Source organism: Megalobrama amblycephala, linkage group LG24 (assembly GCF_018812025.1).
Source record: "Megalobrama amblycephala isolate DHTTF-2021 linkage group LG24, ASM1881202v1, whole genome shotgun sequence".
In the NCBI taxonomy this organism is placed as follows: domain Eukaryota; kingdom Metazoa; phylum Chordata; class Actinopteri; order Cypriniformes; family Xenocyprididae; genus Megalobrama; species Megalobrama amblycephala.
Window position 1 is genome coordinate 8,975,143 of NC_063067.1, and position 24,210 is coordinate 8,999,352.

The 24,210-nt window shown below is 38.0% G+C and overlaps 1 protein-coding gene and 1 pseudogene across 3 annotated transcripts in view; one reads left to right on the top strand and one right to left on the bottom strand.

The window, feature by feature from the left end:
- acap3a (ArfGAP with coiled-coil, ankyrin repeat and PH domains 3a) overlaps positions 1 to 24,210 on the bottom strand; it is a 90,407-nt gene that overhangs the window by 56,070 nt on the left and 10,127 nt on the right. Inside the window, exon 1 of one of the 3 annotated variants that reach the window (XM_048177996.1) lies at positions 1,372 to 1,466. The exons of the other annotated variants lie outside the window; for them this stretch is intronic. The gene's annotated coding sequence lies outside the window, so the exon portion shown is untranslated. Of the gene's footprint in view, positions 1 to 1,371; positions 1,467 to 24,210 lie in introns of those variants that run through there. 3 annotated transcript variants of the gene reach the window in all.
- Positions 6,646 to 6,762, top strand: LOC125260845 (annotated as a pseudogene).

The window sequence follows — 24,210 nt, forward strand, 5'->3', positions numbered from 1 at the left end:
ACACATTTTCATTGTCATACAGCAACAGTAATACTGACTGCATGTATTGAGACCCCTTAGCAAAACAGATTTGCTAAAAGGGTCTCCATCCAGATTAGGTCATCGTGGGGGTCTGATGATGACATCATTGGGCTGAGTATTGATTGATTGATTGCTCTGAGTGCTCTAGTGGAGACTGGCCTTTTGAAGTAGAGTATTTGAGCGAGTCATTCAGAGAGAAGTGTGTGTGTGTTTATTCTTAGACTGTACGCCTCTTAGTGCCCCGTCTGGACCTTTTATATTCAGTAAAAGCCTTAATTCTCCTGCAGCCTCCATTTATGCAGCCACTGACCAAAACCTTGAGTAAAACTTGCATCAGCGTGGCAAGAGTGCAGACTAATTGAAGTATAATGCACTTCAATATACTATTAAAATGTGCTTTATTAAATCAAAGACAAATTATGTGAATATCACAATGGTTTTTATTGCACCTTTTTAACAGCATAAAAAGCATGACTTGTTTAACTAGATTTTTTAACATTTTGAATGAAATGTCGCTGAATTGATGACCAGTGATCAAAAACAGAGCAAAAATTGCATAGTTGTGACCAATGTGTAGAATAATTGTATTAATAAATCAAAGACATATTATGTGAATACCATGATTGCACATTAGTTAGTGTGTAATGTTGCTGTTTGAGCATAAACAACATCTGCAAAGTGACGATGCTCAAAGTTCAATGCAAAGGGAGATATTTTCTTTTACAGAAATCGCTTTTTAAGGACAACAACAAACGACTGGTAGGGACTACAACAAGCTTCTTCCTGGGTTGGTGACATCACAAACCCCAAAATTTACATAAACCCCGCCCCCGAGAACACACAACAAAGGGGTTGAGGCCATCTTGGGCTGCTTTAGAGAAGAGGAAGAGTTGTTGTAGTAGAGCGTTGTTGACATGTCGTCATTTTATGCCGGACTGCTTCACAAAAAGTCAATTCAAAGCTGGATTTGCACAAAAGATTAACATAAATGTATCCACTAACCATTCAGAAACGTCCAGTTTCATTCTAAAAGTTCTTCCTGAGTCTCTCCATCAGTGTCGACTCCGGTTTGAACAATGTAAGGCTGAACACTGTTACTGACAATCCTCATTTTGTAGGGCCCTATAATTTCCGCAATCACGGAATCGCGGAATCAAGTCATAAAAACGTAATTTACTATATAACGCAGAATGTCACGGAATTTGTCAAATTTTTGATGAATGAATTAAAAGCAGGTCAGTACACGTAAATTAAATCGCGATATAGACTAGTGACTGAATATTAAACCGCAAAAAGACTATTTAAACATGAATCCTGCATGCCTGTGCGACTGAAATGAATTTCATTTACCTCACACCGCCTCGCACGCACGCTGAAGCACATGTGACGCTCGTGGTGTTTTCGTCCTCTGTCGCCTCACTATATGAACGCACAAATTCATCTCCAGAGCTGCTCTGAAAGTCACTTCATCAGCATTTAACCGCTTCGTTTGAGAAAACTACCGTCATAAACACAGAGAAACTCAAAGCTCTAGGCAAACCGTCAAAATAAAAGTTCAATTTAACTTGACAGAAACATATTACTGTTGTACAGTAGAATTTAGATAAATTAATTTAATAATAAATTATTAAAATATATTTTAAACAATAATCTCAGTGTTTCTTCCATGTTTTAATTTTAACAGTAAAGCTCTGTTGTGCAGCACATTGTGTTTGACAAAAAAGTTTAATTTCATGATTAAAAGATAAATTAAATGGTATGCGTTCATTTGATTGCCAGAAAAATTAAATACACAACAGAACTTCTGAAGAAAAAAAAAATTCATAAAAATATGTTTTTTAATTAATTAATTAATTAATATTGTTGTTTTTAAGAATTCAATTAATTAGACATGCTTTTTGATTATTAAAATGGAATTAAACCATTAAAATGGAATCCAGAAAATAAAATTTGAGGGGAAAGAATAAAACATAGGGCCCTAGAAAAAATGTAATTTTTTTGTTAAACTTTTATTAAATTGTTGGTAAATTGGACAAGATTCATTATTTCAATAAATTAGATATGCTTTTTGATTACTAAAATGTAATTTAACCATTAAAATGGAGTCAAAAAATAAATAAAACGGAAAAAACGGAATCCAGAAAAATTAAAACGGAATTTGGGAAAAAATAAAACGGATTTTATAGGGCCCTAATTTTGACTGCGTGAGATTCTCCAGCTTTGTTGTTGAGCTGTTAAAGCTCCGCCCTCTTCTGGAAAGCTGCCGGGAGCAGCAGCTCATTTGCATTTAAAGGGACACACACAAAAACAGTGTGTTTTTGCTCACACCCAAACAGGGGCAAATTTGACAAGCTATAATAAATGATCTGTGGGGTATTTTGAGCTGAAACTTCACAGACACATTCTGGGGACACCAGAGACTTACATTACGTCTTGTGAAAAGTGGCATTATAGGTCCCCTTTAAAATTAATTTGCATACGGTATCATAATGGTTTTAACCATTGCACGCTGTGTTTGGCCATTAAGTTTTCTAAAAACTGTGCCAGTTTGCTTAATTAAATTCAAAGACAAGTTCATACAAATGTATACAAATTGAGTAAGCAAGATAATGTACAGCAAGTCGGTCATTATTGCAAAATAAACCACTTTAGACTCAGAGTCCACTTCATGGCAAGGTTTATTTTTATGATAATGACTGTACATTACCCCCTTAAACATCTATCAGCGACGCTACTTCTCTTCCCCAAAGCTGCATTACTAACTGCGTCTGTGTTTGTTTTGTAATTCAGGTCTGGTTTTAGTCTCTTGCGAGAGTGGGACGTCTCCAAAAAGCCACAGACAGATTTAACCCAAGCGGGCTTCCTTTATAGCCTGCTTTATGGGTGTGTGGCGTGTGGAGGACGAGCCGAAAGCAGACAGGGTTGTCCAGCTCATTGGAGACGTCAGCTCGCAGACGTCTCTGGGTGAAAGCGTGTTGATTTTGGAGGGGTCAACATGCAGACCCTCATCCCAGACCCTGTGAGGCCACCACGGCCAGATACGATGAGTTATCTGTGTTTAGTGGTGTTCTGGCAGGGCAAAGTGAACCCAGCTGGCGTGTGCGTGCAAACAATTCCCTAATCGCCGCTCCGAAACCCGCCTGTGTGGATCATGTGTGAGAAAGCACGGCGGTCCACGCTTTATCAGATGATTTCCCGCCAAAAATCTGTTCCCGCCTGAGAGGTGATGTCACAAAATATCTCCAGACAGTCTGAGGTGCTAATGCGTCCAGGACCCAGGGGTGTGTTCAGTGCAGTGTGGGAGTTAATGTGGACGTCCAGGAAAACATACTGGCCAGGGTTCAACATTCTTACAGGTCAGAGCAGATGGAGATCAGATTGTTATGAAACCGACTCTCCTGACAACACAAACATCGTAACTCTTTCAATGAATCAACTCCATACCATACACACCTGAACTGTGTGGGAAACTACTTTAAAACAGATTTATGAGATGCATGAACTTATATTGTCCTTATATTATTATATACACTAATATAATCCTTTTTTATGAAGAATTATACATTATCATGACAATTAAGCACATTTTCCTGAGAATTACAAACAATGTCAAAAGTAAAAATGCTCTCAATGATGATTACTGTAAAACAGGGAAATGTGCTCAATTGTCATGAAAATAATGTCACAAATGAAATATATCTTAATATATCTTAATATAATATATCTTATCTTAAATATCTAAAACAGACTTCGTTTTCATTTTTTAAAGGATTAGTTCACTTTCCAATGAAAATTACCCCAGGCTTTACTCACCCTCTTAGGTGTAGGTGTAGGGATGCAACAAACGATTATTTTGATAATCGATTAATCTACCAATTATTAGAATGATTAATCGACTGATCATCTATTATTATACTGGATAATCCGTATGCTTTGTTCGATTATTACACTAGCAATTAGTTAAAAGTTATACTTTAACTAATAATTAAAACTAGGAAATCACTTCAGCTTTTGAAAGTGTATTTTTAATGAATTTGTTAAAAAATACTGTTAAAATGAAGTACTGTCTGGAAATTGTAATAACTTTTTAATAAGATTAAAAATATGAATATGTAATATTGTGCAAATATTTTCTGAAAAAAAAAAGCTCCTCTCTAGATTTCTTCTTTTTTTTCTTTTTACTAACTATCAAGTTTATGGTCACTGAATGGCTTTCCTGAGGTAAATGTAACATTTTGTGACATATTTGTTTGCCAGCTGTTTTATTGCAGTAGAAACTCTGATTAAGTGATTACATTAGAGCTGGATTCATTTCAGTAAATTCTACTGTATCTTTCAACATACTTTTTAATGTTCATTCATGCAAAGAGGAAGATAATAGGTTCACGTGCCGCTTGAACCGAGGCGCTACAGTGATCTGTCACTCCACATTAAAGAGCGCCAAAACCACATGTATTGTTTGAATTAGGGGTGTGCACAAATAGTCGAATATTCGTTCTGTAATTAATATTCGAAAAAATAAAAATACTATTCGAATTTTTCTATGTTGCTTTGCTGGCCGTAAATGCAGTGAATCCATGATAAATCCTAAGCACTAAAACTCGCAGTTATAACTAAATGCACCGGGTGGCGCTGTGGAGCGTGTTTAATTTGATCGACACAAAATGTTGTCGCCTGCCTCGCAAAGTTTGGAATTACTTGGATGCAAATGATCTTACACAATGGAATTACTTTTGATCAAATAAATTAATGAAACTGAGTTATCATAATATCACCACCATAATGAGAAAGCACATGAAATCTAAACACCCGTCGAATGAGGAAAGACAGCTGTCCATCACTGCATTCAGGACAGGTAAGCGCAGCTGTAAGTTAGTAAGCCAAGATGATAACTTATCTGATAGCAAAATGATTTTGAGACATATGCTTACTTTAAGTTTCATTGAGGGAGATATATTTACGAACAGAAAACAAAGTGCTGCTGTTAGAAACTTAGCTTAGCATACGTTATGTATTATCGTTATCTTTGCGTCTCTGCAACGTCTGCAGCTCGTTTTCTCACCCGAGCATGTGGATATTGTTTTTCCTCAACATGAACATGTGAAAAAATATAAACACGATAACCATATATTGACTCGAGTGTATTATGTACCTTACGTTTTGTACGATAACTGGCGCTGTCTGCTTTATTAGTGTTTTTCCCGTTCGCGCTGCTTGAGCTTAAATGCTTTTGTTCTTTATATTTTTTGTTTGCACATATTGTTTAATGCTTTGAACTAAAATAAAACCTTAAGATATAATTTAAGCTTGTGTTTAATCGTAAGCTTGTTCAGAAATGGTTACAAAATCTTGATGAACGTAAAAAAATAACGTCTTTCTCATTTAACGTAATTTAAATAAACGAATATTCAAATATTCGTTTTTTTATGAGCCCAAATATTCGAATATAATATTTTGGAAAAATGCCAATCCCTAGTTTGAATCCCGTAGTAAAATTTACAGAATTTAACAGTTAAGACTTTTTTTTAATATCAAAAGTAACCTGATCTGTCTTATCTGTCGGCGCGTTGTCTGTGTCCTCTATGCTCTGCTATGTATTTTTCACTGCGTGAGAAAACGGACGTGTGGCGAACAGTGAGTTTGAATGAGAGTTGGTGGCTCTGCATGACAGCATGTTAAACTCTCACATTTTATGGGTTCGACTTCGTTTGCACTATGCACTCCGAAGCACCGTGTCTTCTCAAAGTCCCTTTAAGACAAGTCATTTCACTCGGCGGCCATCTTTGAAACGCCTCTCGGGCATCCTGGGCATCATGCAATATCTTTGAATGGGGAAACATCAAATTCTCCAAAACTGTTCGCCAACCTTACGATTAAATTTCATATTTGAAATCACCAATGAAATCTAACAACAACCAACTCATACATTTAGTTTCTAAACGCTCGAATCATGACAAAAAAAAACTGTATTTTTCAGGCTGGATCAAGCTAATACGCATGCGCAGACCTAAATGTCTGACTGTTTCTATAGAAACCGGTGATTCTAACGGCCGCTGAAGTGACGCGATGACTTTACCAGTCGGCGATTGGCTCTTATTTACAAGGCGGGACTTATTCCGCCATATTGCGCGTTACACTTTCTCTCATTCAAAACAATACGAGTGACACGTCTTGTGTTATTCTATAGTCTTTGGTCTTCTTCTATTGGATTCGACTTGGGAGGGCTGCATTACAGTATTGCACTACAGCGCCCCACTGGTCAAACCGGGTTATTGCAGGCCCTTCAAATAGGTCATATGAGATCAAAAGACTATTCAACAACAAAAAATTTGTCAACAATTTTTTAATGTCAACATTGTCGATAATGTCGACTAATCGGTTCAGCCCTACCTAGGTGTATATGACTTCTTTCTGATGAACACAATCAGAGTTATATTAATAAATATCCTCATGCATCCAAGCTTTATAATGGCAGTATGCGTTACCAAACGAGAATGAGCTGAAGAAAGGGTCTCCATCCACATCCATCCATCATAAACGTACTCCACATGGCTCAGGGGGGTTAATAAAGCCCTTCTGAAGCAAAATGATGCGTTTATGTAAAAAAAATATCCATATTTAACTGCCAGCAGCCATATCACCCTGTAGCCCAAGACTGGTTGCCCACTAAAGCTAAGCAGGGCTGAGCCTGGTTAGTACCTGGATGGGAGACCTCCTGGGAAAACCAGGTAGCTGCTGGAAGAGGTGTTAGTGAGGCCAGCAGGGGGTGCTCACCCTGTGGTCTGTGTGGGTCCTAACACCCCAGTACAGTGACGGGGACACTGTACTGTAACAAGCACCGTCTTTCGGATGAGACGTTAAACCGAGGTCCTGACTCTCTGTGGTCGTTAAAAAATCCCATGGCACTTCTCGTAAAGAGTAGGGGTGTAACCCCGGTGTCCTGGCCAAATTCCCTCCATAGGCCCTTACCAATCACGGCCTCCTAATAATCCCTATCCATTGAATTGGCTCTTTCACTCTCTCTCCTCTCCACCTACAGCTGGTGTGTGGTGAGCGCACTGGCGCCGTTGTACTGTGGCTGCCGTCGCATCATCCAAGTGGATGCTGCACACTGGTGGTGGATGAGGAGAGACCCCTGATATGATTGTAAAGCGCTTTGGGGTGTACAGTTGTACATATGAAAGCGCTATATAAACGCCTCATTCATTCATTCATTCATTCATTCAAAATATCTAGCTTCCACCAGACCGCCTTCTTCAAAAAGCTTACACTGTACGTCCTACGCTTAACTTGAATACAGAAGCCGGTCTGGCGGAACCTCGTATCTCCATATTTCATGTTCTTGACAGGTTTTGTGAAATTAATCTACTGCAAAGTGCAAAACTGGTTGTCATCTTCAAGAAAGAAAAGTCTAATGAATACTTGACCTTAAGTCAGAGCTACAGATTGCAGCAAATTAAATGATTCCGCTCTAAAAGGTCAGCTGAAATCAGCTGGGATGGACAGCACTCCCACAACCCCACACAGCTTACAGTCTGTTTTCTGAAAAAGTCGAGATATCTTCACAGCCGTCACTGGAGGAATGTTCTAGCATCAACTTCTGAGCACGACTGGCAGAAAGCACAGGGTCACTTCCTGTCGCCCAGCCACTGAACACCAGACTTGCAGTGGGAATGCCAATACTGTGGTCTATATGAGATGTGTGGCATGATTAAAAATGGGAACGTCTTAGAAGAAGAAGAAGTTGTAGCTCAAATGACACATTCTGCTCTACATAAGCTTCATTATAATCTGATTTTGTCTTAATATGACCAAAGGAAATGAGAGAGGAAGGACACAAAAGAGTGAATCTCAGCAGCAGGGGCGTGAAATCACTTCCTTCCTGACGTCCACATCCATAGCATATCTGCATCAGGAGATAAAGCCCTGACACAGATGAGATGGAATATTCTGCAGAGATAATTACAAACCAACCTGACATTCACTCCACCAAATCAATGGCAGAAAACTCATCGAAGGGGACAACTGGGAAGAGACCAGAAAAATCAGTTTGTCTTAAGACTATTTTACATGTATTCATTTAGCAGACACTTTTATCCAAAGCATATTACAAATGAGAAATATAACGAGCAATTTATAAGTAAAAATCCCTTTCATTTTCTCCATAGTGGAAACAACAATAACTTATAAACATTTAAAGACAAACCTACTGTGAGCTACAAGGTTGTAAATCAATTTGTAAGCCATCAGCCTGCACCATTTCAACTTTTTTTAAAAAAAAATAATCGTTTACCAAGGGATTTCCAGGTGAAAAACTACATTACCCATGATTCCGCAGAGAAATCTCAACCAATCAGAGAAGCGAAACGATGTGTTCCTACACTCAAACTACTTCAATATTTGTAAATATATATTGCAATAAATGTAAAATATATAGTTTCATATATATTGTTTTATATTTCTCCATTTTTAATTCAATTATTTGTAATGTTTCATGGGATTTGTGGTTCTTTCCCCTCACTAAATCCATTAAGTACACAGTCATTTTGTCCAATTCTTAAATACTTTTTTGCTTCAAATCAAAGTTTGTAATGTTGTGATTAACCTCGTAGCTGGTTGGAAAATTTGTCATGCCTGGTTAAGATACCGTTTACTTATTTTCAGATAACCAAAGAAATTTGCAGTACTGTTCACAGCAAGTTTACATTTCTACTTCGATAAAATGTGAAACCAAAATGCAACACAGAGAGACAGCTCACACTGAAATACACTCCTGAAAAAGTTGCGCAATAAATTCTTTGCGCTTTCTGTTCATATCAAAATAACTGATGTGAAAACAAACCACTGAGCTATTTTAGCTATTTCACTGCGAATACCATCTGAAGCAATGGATGCTATGCAAGTAATGCACTGAAACGGCCAATAACTGCAGGCCACCAATGGGCTTTGATGCAGCCAAAGATCCCAGCGTGACCCTTTGACTCCAGTCTGACCTCTGACCCCTGGAGGGAGAGCAGCTGCCCTAGCCATCCCTCATCATGACTAGAGAATAAACAGGGATGTTCATAGACGGTCTTAGCTCACACACGCAAAAGACCTTTTAATAACACTTCAGCAGAGACTGAGAAGTACTTACACAGTCAGCCTATATTACAATGGTAAATTCAAGTCTTCAAAGAGAAAGGAATAGTGTCAAATGGATTTACTGAGTCAATATAAAACAAACATGTGTTTCAGAGCTTAGAAAGAAAATATATAGGTTTCATTTCTGTGGTTAAAACAATAAAACCGACTCCACGAAAGGAGCAAAAGTTCAGCCGACAACTACTATAGTCTAAAACGAGTGTCAACGACCATTCCATCCTGTTCAGATCCATTAAGAGTAAAATACACTCATAAAAAGACATTTATTGTTTCATAAATTTTCAAATACATTCCCTATTGGAAGAAAACGTCTCTGCTGTCTTATAGAAACAGTTCTCCCAAAAATGCAAGTATTTGTCATCTTATGAAATTCATGATTTTCAAACTACAAAAAGGTTGGATAATACAAAAAAAAAGCACCATAAAAGTAGTCCACTATATTATAATCTTGTAAAAAGTTATATAGAATGATGATAGCATTATATGGAAAACATACTGACGTTTAAATTATTTGTTAAAATAAACTGTAGCTCTGTATCTCATTCACATTTACATAATGAAATATGGCACGTCAAGATGTTGGTTTGACGCCTGTTCCTCAACAATAAGCTGTCATATGAATTCAGACGACTTTGAATATAGAACACAAGTCATATGTAGAACTTTTATGATGCTTTGTTGTCATTTTCAGAGCTTAAAAGGTCCCGTTCTTCGTGATCCCATGTTTCAAACTTTAGATAGTGTGTAATGTTGTTGTTAGAGTATAAATAAAATCTGTAAAATTTTAAAGCTCAAAGTTCAATGCCAAGCGAGATATTTTATTTAACAGAAGTCGCCTACATCGAACGGCCAGTTTGGACTACATCCCTCTACTTCCTTCTTTAATGACGTCACTAAAACAGTTTTTTGACTAACCTCCGCCCACAGGAATACACAAGAGTTGCGTTTGTAGAGTGTGTTTGTCGCCATGCCGTCGAAACGCTGTTATTTTCATCGCGCAGTCCAATCACCGGGTCTGATTCCAGCTCAAATTGATAGGGTAAAATTAAAGACATGTTTACAATAACACTGAGCGCATGCATCTCCACGTTATGGTAAGAGGCGTGACTTTTCACGAGTTCACAATCAGAACTCGTTACGTATTTCTGAAGGAGGGACTTCATAGAACAAGGAAGTCATCAGCCCGTTTTTATGACAGTGGAAACAGCAGTATACAGATAAGTAAATTATGTGAAAAATACTGTGTTTTTTTACACGCGAAACATGAACACATGTTATATTGCACACTATAAACACAATCAAAGCTTCAAAAAACCACGAAAAACGGGACCTTTAACAGCCCTAGTCTCCATTCATTTCCACTGTATGGAAATTAGCAACATGAACATTCTACTAAACATCTAACTTTGTGTTCCACAGATGAAAGTCAAATGGAGTTTGGAATGATATGAGACTGAATGAATGATGACAGACTTTAAATGTTCCTCATATTACTTTAAATGTTCCATAGTTTATGGCTTTTCTCTACACATTAAAAGGTGCAATATGTAATATTTTCTGTCCGTTAGAGGCCACTAGAGGCCTATTCAAAACAAAGGCGTAGCTTAATGATGCCAAGTTTGAGCGTGGAATCTTGGGATATGTGGTCTTCACCTCACAGCCTGTGGAAATAATCGTGATAGGACTCGGGAAATAATCATGTTCATGGATGTGATTATTAACGTTACTGTAGTATGAAGCAGAGCAGGACCGAGTGTTGTGGGAGCTGAACGAGGCCGCTGGACCGATTGCGCAACACACTCCTCACGAGCAGCGGGACTTTTATTATGCCACAGTCGTCGGCGCTTTTCCGGTCATGAGTATGAGGTAACGCAGCGCTGTTTATCATATTAGATACATTTGAGTGTGTTGAAAATGTTATAGCGTTACTCTGTGTGTTCGCTCGGCGGCTGCTGTGAGACACTGTTACACACTGCAGTAAGATAGATCGATTTTACAATATCATATTAAATGCTGGATGGCTTGTGTTGATAAATGGCATGCAATTAATTTAAAAAACCTATTGTATGATGGTGAAAATTCTGTATTACTGTTACTAAAAATAAAGCTGCATCTGATTATGCTATGTTAGCTAAATAGTGTTTTTCTCTGAGGCATGGTAAAGCATGGTACTCGCAAAAAAAAAAAAAAAAAAAAAAAAAAAAAAAAAATCAAGAAAATTAGATTTAAACAATAAGACTAAACGTGTTGAGCTATATAACAATAATTAGTTTTCTGTCTATAAACGTAAACAAACGATTGTTCCCTTGTATATTAAAACATGTAATATATTAAAGCATCTTTGGTGTTTCCATGGTTTCTACAAAATAAAGCCGGAAACCGAGGGTAACGCGGGTATGACGCAATTGACACGCGACTGCTCACACGTCCCGGAGCCTTGGTCAAAATTGCAATTTTTTCACGATTTATAAATAGTTGGAAACATTTGGGATATTGTAAGTACTCAAGTGAACAAAATATATAACACTGGCCTAGTGCTTTTTGGATATTTTACTGCAAAAATCTTACATATTGCACCTTTAACATTCATGAGATGTAGTGAAGTCAAGTCAAGTCAAGTCAAGTCACCTTTATTTATATAGCGCTTTTTACAATGCAGATTGTGTCAAAGCAGCTTTACATTGATAACTGGTACATAATTTGGCTGCACAGCAGCTCTTAAATAATAGTGTCAATGCAGGCAGATCAGAAGCACTGTTGAATAAATGTCAAGAATACTATTGAATATCAAATGTCAAGTGTCCCCAACTAAGCAAGCCAAAGGCGACAGCGGCAAGGAACCCAAACTCCATCAGGTGACATCAGGTGGCAAACAAGTGGCAAATAGGTGTTAAAATGGAGAAAAAAAAACCTTGGGAGAAACCAGGCTTAAAGAAGTCTTTCCCAGAAAACTGTAAGAAACCAAATTTAAAAAAAATAGCAAAACTTTTAATTTGGTCTTCACTGCTTTCAGTTTTAATTCTGGTTTGCTGAAGAAAGAAAAAATCTTACTTCTTTAACAAACTGTTTATTGTTACTCTGTCTCTGTCAGTTTTGACAGGCTGTAAGCACAAGTCGTTCTCCAAATATTCTTTGTCATGGTCTAGTGGGATCGGCGCTAAACCCTGGGAGCGGCCAGGACAACGCTGGGGCTTATGGGTGAATCCTTTGGGATTTAAGCTTGAGAGGAGGAAGGACGGGGCCATTAGACCACTGGCTCGGGTCTCGTGAGTTTGAGAGAGGCGGACGCCAGCCGGCCTCCCAGCACTGACCCAAAGCATCCTTCCTGAGCCAGGCTACAATCTGGACAAATTAGCGTCATTTTCCATGGTTTATTTTTTTAAAATCACACGCTTTGGTACCTGCAATGTCAGCAAACTATTAAGTAATTAACGGATGTGACGGACGAGAAACAACATCAGCGGATGATGAAAGTGATGGATTTTTACAGTCCTAAAAAACAGGAAGGAGGAAGAACAAAAAAGTCACAGCGAAGGTTTTAACTGCGCAGTCAGTTCTGAACTTTTGGACAGTGTCCTCCAGCTTTTTACAGGATTCACTTCCAGGAACAAAAACTCCCCGTGTCTGGTATGTTGTTCCAGAGCAGTCTAAACTACAAGTGCAGCCCACAAAAATGTAAGATCTCTCCACATCAACCACAGCCAAGACCACTGCAGCGTCAGGAGATTATTTTATGTGCAATTTTTCTTTTCGCTTTTCGGGTATGGTCAGAAACGACAGCATAAATCCTTATTCCCTCTTTTTCATTGAGCTCTTTCTCTAGCAGAGGCGTCCTGGAGGGCCACTGTCCTGCAGAGTTTATCTCCAACTTCCGTCTACACACCTGCCTGGAAGTTTCCAGTATGCGTAAGACGTTGATTAGCAGATTCAGGTGTGTTTAATTGGGGTTGGAGATAAACTCTGCAGGACAGAGGACACCCCTGCTCTAGAATGAGTCTCTTTTGTCCCCCAACCCCATATTGTGATGTGATCCTCAACCCGTCTCAGCCCAGCCAGGCGGAGTGCGTCTGTGTGTGTCTCTTCGCATCTCCACAGACATTTTTGCACGCTGGAGTCACGATAGACCACCCTGAGCTAATATAAACCAGCCCGGCTAGCCAAGACGCTTCACATCCTGAACACTCACTGTCTGCCCTCCGTCTTCGCTCCTGGACCTATTTGCGTCTGATATTTCACTACATAACGTCCTTGCCCCTAGTGTTATGTCTAGCTGTCATGAAGATCTTACATTCCTGATATTCCAAGTTTCTTGAAATTGAAATGAAACACAGTAAAGAAAAAACAAAACAAAAATGAGACAGGCTTAATCTAAGAAATGCTCTGTATGGAATGTGCACTGAGTACTTGTCTATAGTTGTGGGACTCAGTAGCGGGAACAGAATGTATGGCAGTATTGTGTGAGAATGAAATACGTGACCTGAAATGGTTAATTATACCACTTCCTCCCCACTGTGACAGTCTTTGTTCGGTTGCTGGGCTTCACGTCTGAAGTGTCTGTTCCTCAGGGGCGGTGAACTAATCGCAGGCCACACGCAAAGGGTCCTTATACTGCAAACACCCTGCGAACCTCCCTTCAATTTACACCTGCCTAAACTAAAACCCCTCATAAAATTTTAACTTCAAGTCAAAGGGTCCAGCTAAGATTTTTAGGACAAAATACTTTTTTGTCTGTGCATAAAAATCACCATATCCTGGCAGTTTTATTAATTTCACTTTTATTAAAAAAGCCGGAAGAACTGTACATCAGTGGAAGGATTGAGGCTCTATAACTTCCGCAGGACTTCTAGGAAGAGCAAATAATGACACAACAAACTGTCTAGAATAAACACACAAACAACTCCAGAAGGAGGTCATGGGTCAGAGGTTATGCCCATCTCTCCTTCCTCCAGGTGTTTCCTGAAATAATAAGCTCTTGACGTCACCATGCTGTCATCCTGTGGGTGCAGGACCAGGATGTTGTGAAGTAAACCAACATTCGCCTGACACAGCGACAGGAAGCTACACATTGAATAATGTCCATCCTAAACACACTGATATTCATCACAGCCTATACAACACAATTGTGGACGCCACCAACTTAGTTCTAGAAGTATGTTTTTCCATTTATTTCATTTCAGGAAATTATTTAAAGGCACAATATGTAAGATTTTTAGATTAAAAAACCCCAAAAACAACTAGAACGAAGTTATATATTTTGGAGACTCGTGTACTTACATTATCCCAAATGTTTCCAACAATGTTTAAATCCAGAGAAATCAGCAATTTTAACCAGGACACGGAGCGTGTCGTTGCGTCGCCTGTCAATGACGTCAATATCCACGCTACCCTCGATTTCCAGGTTTACTTATATAGATCAAGATTACTGCAAAGTGCATCAAGTCTCTCATAGCAGCCACCGAGCGAACATACAGAGCAACATAACATAACACACTCGAATGTATTTAGTATGATTGTTTTAACCATGTAAAACCCCACATACGCTACGAAAAGAGCGAAAGCGGGCGACTGCAGCACAAGCATGGGGCCCTATGAAATTCCGTTTTATTTTTTTCCAAATTTCGTTTTTTCCGTTTTTATTTTTCTGGATTCCGTTTGTTTTAGACTCGATTTTAATGGTTAAATTAAATTTTAATAATCAAAAAGAATGTCTAATTAATTGAATTCTTTTTATGATTTTTTGTTTTTTCAGAAATTCTGTTGCGTATTTTATTTTTTCTGGCAATCAAATGAACGGATAACATTAATTTAGTTTATCTTTTAATCCTGAAATTAAACCTTTTTTTTAATCAAACAAAGTGCTGCACAACAGAGCTTTACTGTTAAAATTAAAACATGGAAGAAAAACTGAGACTGTTCCTTAAAAATATAGTTTAATAATGTATTATTATTATTTTTAAGTCTATTAGATTTAGTATTATTATTACATTGAAACATATCTAAATTCTACTGTACAACAGTAATACGTTTCTGTCAAGTTAAATCGAACTTTTATTTTGAAGGGTTGCCAAGAGCTTTGAGTTTCTGTGCGTTTATGGTATAACGATAGATTTTCACAAACAGAACGGTAAATTGCTGATGAAGTGACTTCAGAGACACACAAACATGCAGGATTCATATTTAAAGGTGCCGTAGAACGTGTTTTCAAAAGATGTAATATAAGTCTAAGGTGTCCCCTGAATGTGTCTGTAAAGTTTCAGCTCAAAATACCCCATAGATTTTTTTTTTATTAATTTTTTTTAACTGCCTATTTTGGGGCATCATTAACTATGCACCGATTCAGGCTGCGCGGCCCCTTTAAATCTCTCGCTCCCTGCCCTCCCGAGCTTTCGACTATAAGTGCAGTTATACAGTGCATAAACAAAGTTCACACAGCTAATATAACCCTCAAAATGGATCTTTACAAAGTGTTCGTCATGCATGCTGCATGCATGCATCGATTCCTGCGAATATAGTATTTATTTGGATGTTTACATTTGATTCTGAATGAGTTTGAGGCTATATGCTCTGTGGCTAACGGGCTAATGCTACACTGTTTGGAGAGATTTATAAAGAATGAAGTTGTGTTTATGAATTATACAGACTGCAAGTGTTTAAAAATGAAAATAGTGACGGCTCTTATCTCCATGAATACAGTAATAAACAATGGTAATTTTAACCACATTTAACAGTACATTAGCAACATGCTAACGAAACATTTAGAAAGACAATTTACAAATATCACTAAAAATATTATGATATCATGGATCATGTCAGTTATTATTGCTCCATCTGCCATTTTTCGCGATTGTTCTTGCTTGCTTACCTAGTCTGATGATTCAGCTGTGCACAGATCCAGACGTTAATACTGGCTGCCCTTGTGTAATGCCTTGAACACGGGCTGGCATATGCAAATATTGGGGGCGTACATATTAATGATCCCGACTATAACAGTTGGTGTTATGTTGAGATTGACCTGTTTTCCGGAGGTCTTTTAAACAAATGAGATTTACATAAGGAGGAGGAAACAATGGAGTTTGAAACTCAACGTATGTCTTTTCCATGTACTGAACTCTTGTTATTCAAGAGTAAATTCAATTTTTGATTCTAGGGCACCTTTAATTAGTCTTTTTGCAGTTTAATATTCACAGACACTAGTCTATATTGCGATTTAGTGCGAAGTGTACTGACCTGCTTTTTATTCATTCATCAAAAATTTGACAAATTCCGTGACATTCTGCGTTATATAGTAAATTCCGTTTTTATGAATGGATTCTGCGATTCCGTCCACATTTTCTGCATCGCGGAAATCAAAGGGTCCTACAAGCATAATAAAAGCTCCACTGGACTCCCGCTGCTCACGGCCCACCCTTCTTCATACTACAGTAACATTAATAAAACTATAACACATTAGCTCATCCATGAACATGATTTCTGCCCGAGTCTGTCGGACTGCTTTCCATCGGCTGCGGCCGTGGAGATGACAACTCCCAATGATTCCACGCTCATCTATGGCATCATCAAGCTATGCCTTTGTTTGGAATAAGCGACCTCTAGTGGTGAAAATTACATATTGTGCCTTTAATAAAAAGTTAATACATCACAAATTTTGATTAAAATCAACTTCAACATGTTTTGTGAGGAAATGAACTACTCATCCCATAAAGCATGCGAAGGACGTAATCAAATTGCTAATACAATATATAACTATAAATCATTGATTTTCAGTAAAATGCAACATCTTGAAAGGTTTCTACGGTGTCATTAAAATCATTTTTTAAATCTAAAACCCTACTGGTGCGCTCAATAGGAGATCAATCATAATACTTTCAGAAGCAGAGAACACGTCAACACAGGAGGAATGACGGAGGAATGTCAGCTCAGCTGTTCCACACTGATGGATGTGGCCAGTATATATTTAGTCCTCTTGGAAGTGGCAGCAAGTCTTTTGGGAATCGAGCTTGCTTCAGTGTGCAAACAGGCCTGCAGTAGGAAGAGGAAGTTTCCTCATGCCTCATTGAGCGTAAACGCAAACCGCAGGCTCTCCTGAGACACAGAAGCCATCAATGTAACATTGACGCAGTGAAGGGAAAGCCAGTGCAAAGCAGTACAATTACACGGAGCACGCTAATGAGCATTAACTGAGGTTTTATGGAGTAATTGATTATATGATGCCGTTAATTTAGGGTGACTAGACATCCTGTTTTTCCCAGGACAGTCCCGTAATTCAGGTCTTTTTTTAGTGTCCCGACTTCAAAAAAAAATCATGTTTTGTCCCATATTTCATCTTTCCTAAAATTTTGTTATGACTGATAGAACGAATAGTAGTAGTAGTGTCTGTTACGCGAGAACAGCCCAATCCAATTCATCGTAGAACAAAATTACCATCCAATCACAATTAGTTATCGATTAACTTGCCGTTAGTGAAGGCAGGACAGGCGCTGAATGACATACCCTGCGTCTCAATCAGCTCCCTAGTTTCCTAGGTCGTGAATCAGTATATCGTGTAAATGTGGCCGACTTCCTGATCAATGCCCTGACTACTGAACTAGGGAGCTGATTGTGTTGCATGCGTTGTCTTTCATGGCACACACCAGAAGCTCTCTTTCTCGAGCGCACTCTCTCTCTTTGGTTATGGCTTAAGTGGACGTAAACAGGTGGGTGAAAAACAGATATGTGTCAGTATATTACATCCATGAATTCGGTCTTAAAGGGACAGTAGCCTAATTAAAATTTAGTTTGTCATTAATGTTAATCAAACATTAAAATATGTTAAAGGTGCCCTAGATTCAAAAATTGAATTTACCTCGGCATAGTTAAATAACAAGAGTTCAGTACATGGAAATGACATACAGTGAGTCTCAAACTCCATTGTTTCCTCCTTCTTATATAAATCTCATTTGTTTAAAAGACCTCCGAAGAACAGGCGAATCTCAACATAACACCGACTGTTACGTAACAGTCAGGATCATTAATATGTATGACTCCAATATTTGCATATGCCAGCCCATGCGATTAGACATGTTGCATGATGAACACTTTGTAAAGATCCATTTTGAGGGTTATATTAGCTGTTTGAACTTTTTTTATGTTGTTTAAGGCAAGCGCGAGCTCTTGGGGCGTGGAGCACGAGAATTAAAGGGGCCGCACACCCTGAATCAGCGCATTTATAATGATGCCCCAAAATAGGCAGTTAAAAAAATTAATAAAAAAAAAAAACTAGGGGGTATTTTGAGCTGAAACTTCAAAGACACATTCAGGGGACACCTTAGACTTATATTACATCTTTTAAAAACTTGTTCTTCGGCACCTTTAAATAAATGTATACATGGTAAATAATCCTACTGTATCTGAAAAATGTATATCTTTATTGCATTTGTCATATAACAATAATTATCATGAAATAAAATTTCTCATATTACAAATAAAATGGTCATATTGCCCACCCCTTGCTCACCCGTCCTGTATTCCAACATGAGAAATATGGTCACCCTATGCTAATTAGATGCTCATTTTGCACTATCATTCAAAAGTTTAGTGGCAGTACGATTTTTTTCTTTGTTTGAAAGAAATATTAGTACTTTTTATGCAGCAAGGACACATTTATAATGACATTTACAATGTTACAAAAGATTACTATTTCAAATAAATGCTGTTCTTTTGAACTTTCTATTCATCAAAAATCTTGAAAAAAAATATATATATATATATATATATATATATATATATATATGTTTCCACAAACATTTAAGGATCATGTGACACTGAAGACTGGAGTAGTGATGCTGAAAATTCAGATTTGATCACAGTAAAATTTTAAATTGCAATAATATTTCACAATATTACTGTTTTACTGTATTTTTGATCAAGTAAATGCTGCCTTGGTGAGCAGAAGAGACTTTTCCCAAAAACTATTTTTCAAAAAAAACAAACAAAAAAAACTTACGACCCCAAACTTTTAAACAGTATAAAAAATTAAAAGCAAAATCTATTCTAAAATATATAATTCTAACTCTAGATTATGATTGGATTACCTGCTGTGAATCTCAAAAATATGTAAAATTCTAAAAACCAAACAGTGCAAGAAATTTGAAATAATAATCCGTTTTCTTACAAATTCTTAAAAGGTACTTAAGAACGTGAGTTTTTAGCCACAAAATCGGGATAATAGGCAAAAAACGATTAGTTTTGCTTAAAATTATTATGATCTTTATGTGATTAAATGATCAAATTAGGGCATTTACACAACTTACAATTTCAAAACAATCTTGAAAACAGTGAAAAAATGAATAACAAAATGTTAAAATAAATGATTGATAAAATTTAAAATAAATGATAAAAACATTTGGTGACAATATCATTATCAACAAATAACTATTTTACTATTTGCAACTATTGAACATTGGTATTCCGTCATTTTACTGAAGCAAGAGGACACTTAAGGTTGTGCGCTACTGTGATTATTGTCATTGTATTATTCGACTGTAAAGCATGTTATACACAAGAATTGTATGTCACAATGTGCAATTGTACTGGCTTTGAAAAACCTGGCTCGCTCAGTTTGAATGGAGCTTTGGGTGCAGTGAATAAATCACACACACACACACACACACACACACACACACACACGCCCTGCTGCCTTTGCCGAACCTTCGTTAATATTCCAGTAGGCCACCATCATCCACATGCGTTTCCTGTGCTGCACAGGGACAGGACGGAGCAGCACAGAGCGAAAGACCCCGAGCGTGCTGAGAAAGTGAGTGGGTTTGGCGCGATCAGAACCAGATGCCTGTAAGAACTCCAGATGTGAGTCAGCAACATCCCAGAAACAGAACCAGACAGGGACATGATTCACAACACACACACATACATACGGCGGAAGAGGAACCATTAGACACAGGACAAAGACTCAGACGGAAGAAATAAATAAAATAAAGAAGTCAGGTTGAAGCCAGATTCCCTTTCTGGACTTCCTCCCAAGCAGTTCCTCTTTACTGTACTGTACAGAGTAAAGTACATCAATCAGTAAAGAACTAGTCAGCTAAAGCTGGTTGTAATCCACAATTCAAGGACTGTCTTCAAAATGAATTCACTTGTGAAAAGTTGCACAGCAAATGTAGTTTAATTAGGTGTTCACCATGTCATACTGCCTTAAGACATGACCTAGGCTGGTTAACACTGTTAGGAGACAGTAGACTTAGTAGGGTTTTTATGCATTTAGACCACACCTAAACATGAGGGTGACAAAGCTTTATGAATCTTTTGTTTCGATTCAGTGGTTCGGAGCATGTATCAAACTCCCAAAGTCACGTGAACTATTTAAATTTCTAAACACTAATGACGTAACGAAGCCTCGTTTACTGACTTTGGCGCTCTGAAGCACTGATTCGAAACAAAAGATTCATAAAGCTTCAAAGCTTCATGAAGCAGTGTTTTGAAATCGCCCATTTTGTGGGTTTTTTGGCGCACAAAACGTATTCTCAGCACTTCATAACATTAAGGTTGAACCACTGTAGTCACATGAACTGTTTTAAATATGTCTTTAGTAGCTTTCTGGGCATTGAAAGTGTTCATTATCTTGCTGTCAATGCAGGCCTCACTGAGCCATTGGATTTGATCAAAAATATCTTAATTTGTGTTCCGAAGATGAACGAAGGTCTTACGGGTGTGGAATGACATGAGGGTGAGTAATTAATGACAGAATTTTCATTTTTTGGTGAACTAACCCTTTAATTGGATGCAACATCTCTTGAGATTTTTAATGTCTCTTTCTTGACCTCATTTGATTCTATTACAAAAAGACATTTAGTTTAATTCTGTATTTATTTACTTATAATCATGTATATTTTTGCTTTCAAAAAAATACACTATAATGATTCTCTGCTCAAGTTAGACATAAAAAAAACCCTGCGGTTCAGTAAGCAAGTTGATTCCATCCATGATTCAGACCTCTGACTCTGATTCACCAATTGATTCATTGAAAAGAATCATAAGAATTGCACATCACGTTGCAAAAGTATGTTCAAACTTTGTTAAATACACAAGATAAGAGTGCCTACATCATTTCCCAGCATCATGCCTGATGGCAGTAAATCGCGGGAGCTACAGTACATGAATAATCCACAGAGAGCTTTACGGTAACCATTTATATAAACTCTGAATTATAAGAGATTTACAAAAACCATAACCACCCGCTGAGATGCTGCCTGCTGTGAACTTCCTGTGCGGGCCAGCAGAAGGGAAAGATGGGAGTGGGTGGATGACGATAATCCTAATTAAGAAACATTACATCCACCTGCTCGTCACGCTAGGGGGTTTTTAACAGCTTTACCCGTGTTTTGTGGGATTGGAGGTTGTTTACTAGTACTTCAAGAAATGCTTAAAGTTCGAAAGGAAACGTCTTCCATTGAATGAAGGGCTTCATGTTGTTCTTCCTGTGGAGATGGCATCAGAAAGACTGATCAACAGGGGGGCTTTATGGGAAACTCTTAAGATTTACTCTTAACAAACAGAAATCTGAGAGCAATTGAGATGCGCATTATGTACATTCTAATTCAACTTTGGTTTCAGGTTTCCGAGCCTCCAAAGACAATCTCACTCTATTTTTTCCCCCTTTTCCTGTGCAATGTGCAACTATCAACAAAGGATTGTGTTGTGACTCAACAAAACAAACCTACATCATTAGCCAAACAGGAGCAGAACATCTCAGAGGAAGCAAACTGAGTCATACGGCCATGTTATTAGATTTCCTTTCACTTAATAATCCGTTCGCACTCTCTTAGGGTCGCCACTCTTCCAGGATGTTACATAAAAGTAGATTTGCAAACCGCTCAGAAGCCACAGCCTTTGTGTGGCGGTGTGTGAATGGAGCGGCTATTCAGCTTTTGTAGACAGGAAGAACTGCCAGGCTTCACACAGGGCTCTACGCACAAAAGGCTGTAATGACATCACCCCTGCCTCAGAAGTTAAGTCTGACTTAGGGGGGTCTTAGGCTACGTTCACACTGTCAGTCCAAATCTGATTGTGTATCCGTTTGGAATCTGATCTGAGTTTATTGACTGTCCACACTGTGTATCGCAACTGTTCGGATCCGATTTGTGTGACCCATGGCGCTCTTTCGCTTTCTGGAATATGTGCACTGGTGTTTATGACAATGAAGTTGTGTTGGTAGGTATACACCAAAAACAAAAACAACAACAACAGCAACATGGAGGGGTTTGGTCGATCGGATCACAAGTGGACGACGCTAAATACAGGTATAAACGGGGTCTAAAATGTTTTGAGCTTGTCCACTTTTGACTACTTCCAGAGGTAGTCGAGAACGCATTCAACCAGATTGCTCATGCGGTCAAATGTGTTCGAACAGCTACTAAAGAGACCGCCTACTCTCCGCCTACTGACCTAATGCATAAATATTATGGGAAATGCGCTAGCCAGACGGAATTTAAAAGGTGCCATCGAACGAAGTCTAAGGTGTCCCCTGAATGTGTCTGTGAAGTTGCAGCTCAAAATACCCCATAGATTTTTTTTAATTAATTTTTTTAACTGCCTATTTTGAGGCATAATTAGAAATGCGCCGATTCAGTCTGCGGCCCCTTTAAATCTCGTGTTCCCCTCCCCTGGAGCTCGCGCTTGCCTTAACCAGCATAAACAAAGTTCACACAGCTAATATAACCCTCAAAATGGATCTTTACAAAGTGTTCGTCATGCAGCATGTCTAATCGCGCAAGTATGGTATTTATTTGGATGTTTACATTTGATTCTGAATGAGTTTGAGGCTGTGCTTCGTGGCTAACGGCTAATGCTACACTGTTGGAGAGATTTATAAAGAATGAAGTTGTGTTTATGAATTATACAGACTGCAAGTGTTTAATAATGAAAATAGCGACGGCTCTTGTCTTCGTGAATACAGTAATAAACGATGGTAACTTTAACCACATTTAACAGTACATTAGCAACATGCTAACGAAACATTTAGAAAGACCATTTACAAATATCACTACAAAAAAACATCATATCATGGATCATGTCAGTTATTATTGCTCCATCTGCCATTTTTCGCTATTGTCCTTGCTTGCTTACCTAGTCTGATGATTCAGCTGTGCACAGATCCAGATGTTAATACTGGTTGCCCTTGTGTAATGGCTTGAACATGGGCTGGCATATGCAAATATTGGGGGCGTACATATTAATGATCCCAACTGTTACGTAACAGTCGGTGTTATGTTGAGATTCGCCTGTTTTTCGGAGGTCTTTTAAACAAATGAGATTTATATAAGAAGGAGGAAACAATGGAGTTTGAGACTCAATGTATGTCTTTTCCATGTACTGAACTCTTGTTATTCAACTATGCCGAGGTAAATTCAATTTTCGATTCTAGGGCACCTTTAAACTTTGTCGACTGAAGACCCTAGTTTAGTTTGACGATGTAGAACATACAAAGCACAATGTTCTCTCATCATTCTTGATTTACTTGAACTTATTTTGTCCATTAGATAGAAAGATCTGAAAAAACCATACATTTACCCACCCACAGACCCTCCACACAAAGAAATCAGGACAGAAGTGGTTGAAAGTGGACAAAATTTACCAGATGTAAACAGGAATGTGTATCCCTCACCTACTTGTGATCCAATCGACCAAAACACATCTCAATACCGGTTTCTCTGTTATATTGTCATTTTCCGCTCGTCTGGCACTTTGCAACAACACAACCTCTTTCTGCTGTGACTTTCGGTGTTTCCTTTAACAACGTCTAACGTTTACATTTTACGTGGCGTGAGAAAGTCACATAAACCACGCGAAATCTGAATAGACTGAAAGTGATTTCCAGAAATGAGATTTGAATAGAATTTCAAACCAACACAAATGAATGTAGCTTGAAAAAATCTAATTTGGTGTGATTTTTTGCCATTCACACTTGCTAAATCTGATCGGATTTCAATAGGATATGCACACCAAACATTCACCAAAACAAAATGAAGGTAAAAATATTTCATTCTGCATCAT